The sequence below is a fragment of the Pezoporus flaviventris genome, unplaced genomic scaffold (genome assembly GCF_033815535.1).
Source record: "Pezoporus flaviventris isolate CSIRO_AGI_PZ_B2104156 unplaced genomic scaffold, CSIRO_AGI_Pfla_v1 ptg000549l, whole genome shotgun sequence".
Taxonomy (NCBI): Eukaryota; Metazoa; Chordata; class Aves; order Psittaciformes; family Psittacidae; genus Pezoporus; species Pezoporus flaviventris.
In genome coordinates this window covers 25015-32500 of record NW_026893096.1, presented here as the reverse complement: position 1 = coordinate 32500, position 7486 = coordinate 25015, and positions in this window count along the sequence as shown.

Below are 7486 nucleotides of genomic sequence, written 5' to 3'. Positions count from 1 at the left end.
ACACGAGTGAAAGGACCCAGTGTGACACGGGTGGAGGGACCCGGTGTGAACATGGGTGGAGGGACTCAATGTGAACACGGGTGGAGGGACCCGGTGTGACACGGGTGAAGGGACCCGATGTGACACGGGTGGAGGGACCCGATGTGACACGGGTGGAGGGACCCGATGTGACACGGGTGAAGGGACCCGATGTGACACGGGTGGAGGGACCCGATGTGACACGGGTGGAGGGACCTGGTGTGAACACGGGTGAAGAGACCCGATGTGACACGGGTGGAGGGACCTGGTGTGACACGGGTGAAGGGACCTGGTGTGAACACGGGTGGAGGGACCCGATGTGACACGGGTGAAGGGACCTGATGTGACACGGGTGGAGGGACCCGATGTGACACATGTGAAGGGACCCGGTGTGACACGGGTGGAGGGACCCCGGGTGGAGGGACCCGATGTGACACGGGTGAAGGGACTCGATGTGAACACGGGTGAAGGGACCCGATCTGACACGGGTGGAGGGACCCGGTGTGACACGGGTGGAGGGACCTGGTGTGAACACGGGTGGAGGGACCCGATGTGACACGGGTGAAGGGACCCGATGTGAACACGGGTGAAGGGACCCGATGTGACACGGGTGAAGGGACCCGGTGTGAACGTGGGTGGAGGGACCCGATGTGACACGGGTGGAGGGACCCGATGTGAACACGGGTGGAGGGACCCGATGTGACACGGGTGAAGGGACCCGATGTGAACACGGGTGAAGGGACCCGATGTGAACACGGGTGAAGGGACCCGATGTGACACGGGTGAAGGGACCCGGTGTGAACGTGGGTGAAGGGACCCGATGTGACACGGGTGAAGGGACCCGGTGTGAACACGGGTGGAGGGACCCGATCTGACACGGGTGAAGGGACCCGGTGTGAACGTGGGTGGAGGGACCCGGTGTGAACACGGGTGGAGGGACCTGGTGTGAACACGGGTGGAGGGACCCGATGTGACACGGGTGAAGGGACCCGATGTGAACACGGGTGAAGGGACCCGATGTGACACGGGTGAAGGGACCCGGTGTGAACGTGGGTGGAGGGACCCGATGTGACACGGGTGGAGGGACCCAATGTGACACGGGTGGAGGGACCCGGTGTGAACGTGGGTGGAGGGACCCGGTGTGACACGGGTGGAGGGACCCGTTGTGAACGCGGGTGAAGGGACCTGATGTGACACGGGTGGAGGGACCCGGTGTGACACGGGTGAAGGGACCTGGTGTGAACACGGGTGGAGGGACCCGATGTGACACGGGTGAAGGGACCTGATGTGACACGGGTGGAGGGACCCGGTGTGAACGCAGGTGGAGGGCCCTGATGTGAACGCGGGTGGAGGGACTCAATGTGGACACGGGTGGAGTGACTTGGTGTGAACACGGGTGAAGGGACCCGATGTGACACGGGTGGAGGGGTCCCACTGTGCGACAGGTAAAGGGGTGCGCAGGGACCGTGGGGTGAAGGGGATACAGGACACCTGCTGTCACATGGGTGGAGGACCAGGGGGGCATTGGGGATACCCTCCATGTGTACCCCGCATGGAGGGGCCGCCAATGGGGTGTGGGGAGCCAAGAACATCCACCCCGGTACAGAGGATGGAAGGGGTCTGAGTGGGGATCTGCTGATCTGGAGAGGGGCCGCATGGGGACAAGTCAGTGTGCACCCCATAAGGAGGCTCCATGTGGGGACCTGCCACTGCCCACCCGTGTGTGAGCTGTGGAGAAGTCACGCGTTGGGAGCATAGAGATCCACTTGGGAGAAGGGCAGGGACACCCCATGGTGGCCATAGCCTGGGAGCAGTGGGGCGAACTGGTAGGGAGAAGGGCGCTGGGCAGGTCCTGAAGGACACATATAGGGGCTTCATGGGGGACACAGCCTTTGGGTCCTCCCCATTCACAGGGGCTTCAGCTTTGCGATGGGAAGACCCCAACCAAACCCCCAAGCGTGTGAGGGCCAAAACCTCGCGCTCAGCAGCACCGGGAATCACGGGATGAGCGGAGAAGGGGGGACCCGCAGCCCCCCAGGGCCTTGCAGTGGGAGCAGCTCACCCTGCCCTTGGCTCCCTGCCCCACTAAAGCCCCCTCTGCAAACTGGGACAGCCCCGCTCCCCCCCAGCCTGCCTTTTCTCATTGAAATGAGGAGCTTTTTAGCGCGGAGGGAAGCATTGAAAAGAGCTTCCCAGCTCCCCCGCCAGCCGGGCTGGGCTCTGCGGGTGCGAGCGGAGCCTTTCTCCCCTCTTCCCCTTTCTTCCCTTTGAATCAAACCAGATGTCTCTCCCATGAAATGCGATTGCAGGAGCTTACAGTGGGGAGAGACAATGCCGAGAGACGCGAGGCTCCCACCGAGCTCCATCGCAGCGGCCACGGCTGCGGCGCTGCCTGGGAAGAGGGGGTGCCACTGATGCCTTGTCACCCCCCCTCTCTATTCCCTGTGATTCCCCCTCTCTGCCTCCCAGATCCCCGCAGCGAAAAGGTTCCTCTCCCTTTCTCCCTCCCCTCTCTGGGTCTACAAGCAGCAGCAGCTCAGCTTGCAGATGAACTAAGCAGATGGGGCACCCAGCACAAGGAAATGTCTCATCCACTGACTCAGACGGTAAGGTGTTGCTGGAGCTTTCCCCTGCAACTTTGCCCAGGCGCTTTGGGAATGGGAATCCTGCTTGTCTCTAGCTTTGGCAGCCAAGCCGGGGCGATGCTGGGGCAGCGGTGGCGCTGGCAGGTCCCTGGTGTGGAGCTGCTGATGAGGGTTCGATGGCTTCAATGGCTCGTGTTATCTGTCCTTTGAACCCCCCCGTGGGGATGTGGGCTCGTGGAAGTGGGGCACTTTGGGGTGTTTTCCTTCGTCCAAAGTGATGTCTGGATTGGGATGGGTGGTGCATGGGCAAATCCGCGTGTGTTTAATACGTGTGGGTGTTCATACATGCGCTGCCTCTCGCACACGCTTAAATCCATGTCAGGACATGGAAGCGTGTGCGTTCCAGGCGTGTGTCACGGGATCATGGGACGGGTTGGGTTGGAAGGGACCTTAAAGCTCATCGAATGCACATCTGCGTGGCGGTGTGTTCCTGCGTGCATCCGTGTGCAGGAACACGCGTGCATACATGCAGTGGTGGTGGTGGGAAACCCTCCTGTAGATGATGGTCCAACATTCCCATCTGTCCCAGTCTGGGCTCGTCCCTTGAGGCCAATAGAGATGCTCTGCAGGGATCATTGTGGGGAGAGGTTTCTGCTTCCAAGCTCCATTGTTGGCTGTGTCCCGGAGCTTTCCATAAAGTGAAAGGAAAAGGAAAGGGCAAAACAAGAGCTCCGAGCTCTCAAAGGGGCCCCAACCCCATCCGACCAACTGCAAGGTCTGTGTTGGGGTCCAAGCCCGTTCGCCTCCTCCCCCTGGGGCTCCATCACTTCCCATCCTCAAACCTGAGCATTCCCATATCCACATGAGTCACCGAGCTGGGAATGTCAGGCAAGCAGGAATGCCCCGAGGAGAATGGCGAAGAGCTGCCAACAGGGCCAATGACTAATCCTGATGGGTCCCTGATAGCAACGTGCTCGCTTCGTGCTCTCTTTTGGGGGTGTAGCTGGGCTCCAACAAGACTTTGATCCTCCTCCTGGTGCTACAACAGCTTGGGAATGATCTTCCCTCCCGCCTGGCATCGCTGCATTGCCCGGTCGATCCAGGTTAAAGTTAGCCCTGCAGGTGCCTGGCATTGCCTCCATGAGCTGGAAGCTCCTCTTACAGGACTGGAATGTTTGCAGCTCCCTGGACCGGGGGTGGGAAAGGTTCTTTCCTGGTGCCAGGCACTGGGGTTGGGTTGGGTTGGGTTGGGTTGGGAGCCCGGGGTACTTGGGGATGGGCACAGCTCCATCCCCTCTGCACCCAAGCCCTGGCCAAGCTTTTGGCACCGATGCGGTGTTGAAAAGCTGCTCTTTCCAAGGGGCTGGAAATCCAGAGCTCTGGAAGAGGGAGGGGAAAAGAGGGGGGGGGAAAGAGGGATTAATTAAAACCAGGGATGCCGGAAGCTCTGCCAAGAGGAGAGGTTGGGATCATGTAGCAGCATCACGTGCTCCTCACCCCTTTCCTAGGCAAGAGCTTGCAGAGGGATCAAAGGGAAGGGAGGAACCTCAAAGCGTGCCTGATGCCAGAGCCAGCGGAGGGCTCTTTGGGCAATGGGAAGCCCTAAAGCTGCCCCTGGGTGTCCTTAGGCTCAGCACTAACTCGCATTCACCACGGAGGGCAAAGAGGCTGCCTTTGCTCCTTCTAGGTTCATTCTTGGTCGTAATGAGCTTTCGAGGCTCATTCATGCTGTTGATGCAAAGTGAAGTTGGGCACTTCCCAGGCCTGCATCCCTCCTCCCATGGAAGCCCTATGTGTAAGACAGCCTTGCTTTAACGCCGGGTGAGCATCCCCGTTTCATCACAGAGGCACAGAACCACAGCATCCCAGCCTGCTTCGTGTTGGAAAGGACCTCAAAGCAGGGACTCCTTCCACTAGAGCCCCTTGCTCCAAGCCCCATCCAGCCTGGCCTTGAACCCTGCTGGGGAGGGGGCAGCCGGATTCCCTTTAAGTGCTTTCACTGCTTTCTCCCTTTTCCTGTCCCATGAGACTGGAGCAAGGGCTCTGGATGTCACCTCCGCATCCCAGGGCAGCTCCCTTCAATCACCGCTCAGCCACACGCGGGACAGGAGCATCCCAAAACCCCTAAAGCCGGAAGGGATCCATCTCACCCCACACACAGATGGAGTTCGGAGGCCACCAAGGGTAGGGGCATGCCCACGCACCCCCATCCCTACAATGGGCCCTGGTTGGAAACCTCTTTGCTCCGTAGCAGCGCCGCTAGCAGGAGGCATCGTGCTGCCCATGCAGGATCCTCAAGTGCTCGGCAAACATTTGCTCATTAAGCTCTTCGATGAGATAAGTAAATTACCCCAAAGCTTTGGGCCAAAGCTCCTTGAAGTCCATTGGGTTTGGGGGAATCCCGATCCGTGGGATCAGGCCCGGGAGAGCCGATTGAAAAGCCCCTCAATTTGGTTAAGAGCTCAGCATATTGCCTGCAGATGGAGGGTTAAGCCCTGGGGACAAGCTGGTGCGGTGCTGGGCTGCAGGGGGTGGGATTGTGCTTGGGAGTGCACAAAGTGCCCGAAGGTTGCTAAAGGAATCCCTGCGACTTCCAATGGGGGTGATTTTAGGTCTGGGATCCAAAGGGGGGGGGGCATTGGCAGGGCCTTTCCCTTATCCCTGGTTTGTTTTCCAGGGAATGCTGTTGAAATCCCACCTTCTGCCAGCAGGGAATTCCTGATGTCAACCTATAGGACACCCAGGCTGCCCTATGGCTTTCCATGGCATCCCAGCCCGGCTTGGCTTGCAGGGACCTTAAAGCTCACCCAGCTCCCACCCGCTGCAATAGGCAGGGCCGTCTCCAGCTCGCCTTCCCCATTTCCCCTGCTGCATCCCATGCCACAGCGCGCTGTGCCGGAGGTAAGGAAAGTCACCGCGTGGCACGTGCCGCCTCCTTCCCAGGGATGCTTTCATCATCCCATCAGGCTCCGGAGCTCTTCCTGCCGCTGCTAATTTTAGTCTCGGGGTTGGAAGCTGCTGCGTGGGGTTGGGCTGGAGCCTGAGCCCTGCAGGTGCAAACCGCAGCCGCGCACCTCCTTGCTCTTCACGCTGCTCCCACGTCGGGGATGCTGGGTGCCAAGAGCGCATCCTGCTGCTTGCGTGAGCCCAGGGATGGGATCCAGAGGGACCCGGACAGGTTGGAGCCTTGCTTGAGGCTGGTCCCATAGGTCCGGATCAACGCACACAGCCAGGGATGGGGCAGCCACAGCATCGCTGGGCACGGCCTCGACCCATCTTTGGCTTTGCTTCCGAGGGTGCTGGAGCGTGCCAAAGCACACGGGGAAGCAGAATCAGGCCCTGAGCCAATTGAACCCCTCTTCTTATCAGTCTAGACATCCTCATTATCCAGATAAATGTCTGATCCCTCCCTGAATCCCACTAAGCTCCTGCCTTTAGGGCTCGGAACGCAGAGGGCACTCGCCTTCAGCCAGCACTTCCCTTCGGATTCGAGCTGCTGCCCCCCAGTTCCTGCGCTTGGGAGCGGGTCGTGGGCATGTGTTATGAAGAGTTCTTGACCGCTTGCAAGTCATTGCTAAGGCCTTTATCACTGCTCTTTAATAGATCCTGTTAATTATTAGTATTCATTTGCTTTAAAAGAGGGGTTGCCATAGCAACGGGGAGATGGGAGCTGCTTTTCAGGCACGTCAAGTGGACACATCCTCCTGCAGCCCACCGTAGGACTGGGAGGCCTGGGATGGAGCTGGGGCTCCACTGGTGCTGTGCTTAGATCCCTGTGTGGGCTGGGACCAGCAGGGAAGGTGATAGCACTGGGAAGAGCTCAGAGCAGCTCCCAGTGTCTAAAGGGGGGTACAAGGATGCTGGAGAGGGACCTTCATCAGGGACTGGAGCCATAGGACAAGGGGTGATGGGTTCAAGGGGAGGTTTAGTTTGGGTATAAGGAAGTTCTTCCATGTGAGGATGGTGGGACACAGGGATGGGTTGAATGTTGTGGCTGCCCCATTCCTGGCAGTGTTCAAGGCCAAGGATGGGGTTTGGAGCATCCCGCTCTAGCACAGCCTTAAGGGGAAGCAGCAACGTTAACAACCACATGTGTGGCAGCACATCCTATTCACCCATTCTCCATTCACCCTGGTACCAGCCCCCATTCCTATGGGATCATGGGCTCCCTGGGGCTGGGATCACTCTGCTCAGCCCTGGGTGTCCCCGGGGATGTGGGGCCGGGGCTGCCCCACACGTGGTTAACTCAGGTATGTGCAGCCAGGACCCATGGGGAGGGTGATGCTGTAATGGTCCCTATGGGGACAGCCCTGCAGCTCCGGGCTGCACAAGAGCTGCCTGAGGAGCCCGAGTGGAAGAACACAAAAGGGAGGCAGGAAGGGCTGGGAAAGAGGGAAGGAGGGAGGGAGAATCCCCCCCATGCCCGGCAGCTAATCCCAGCTCTGCTCCGAGAGGGATCTCGGATAACAACGCTCCATAGCGGAGGCCAGATGGGTTTGATTTAATAGCAAAGCAGGGGCCTTGGGATCACTGCCGAGGGGCTGGGTCCTCTGCAGGCAGCAAAGGGCACCGGGTGTCGATCCAGGCTGGAGCTGCAGGTAGCCCGTGCTCGCCTGACATGGCCAAGAGATTCCTACTGCATCCCGGGATGGATGAAGCTTCCCACTCCTCGGCTTCAGCATCTTGGAGGTGAGAAGGCGGCTCAGGGCAGCGCCATCCGTGCCATCCCTGGGACATGCCACAGGGTCAGGTGAGGGAGCAGCACCCAGAGCAGCGATGCTGATGCTGGGCTTTGCACTGCTCCTGCCTCAGATCCTGCCCTGCCTTTGCCTTGGAGAGGGATGGATTTGGCTTCCCTGCCACCCCAGATCCCTGGAAACAGC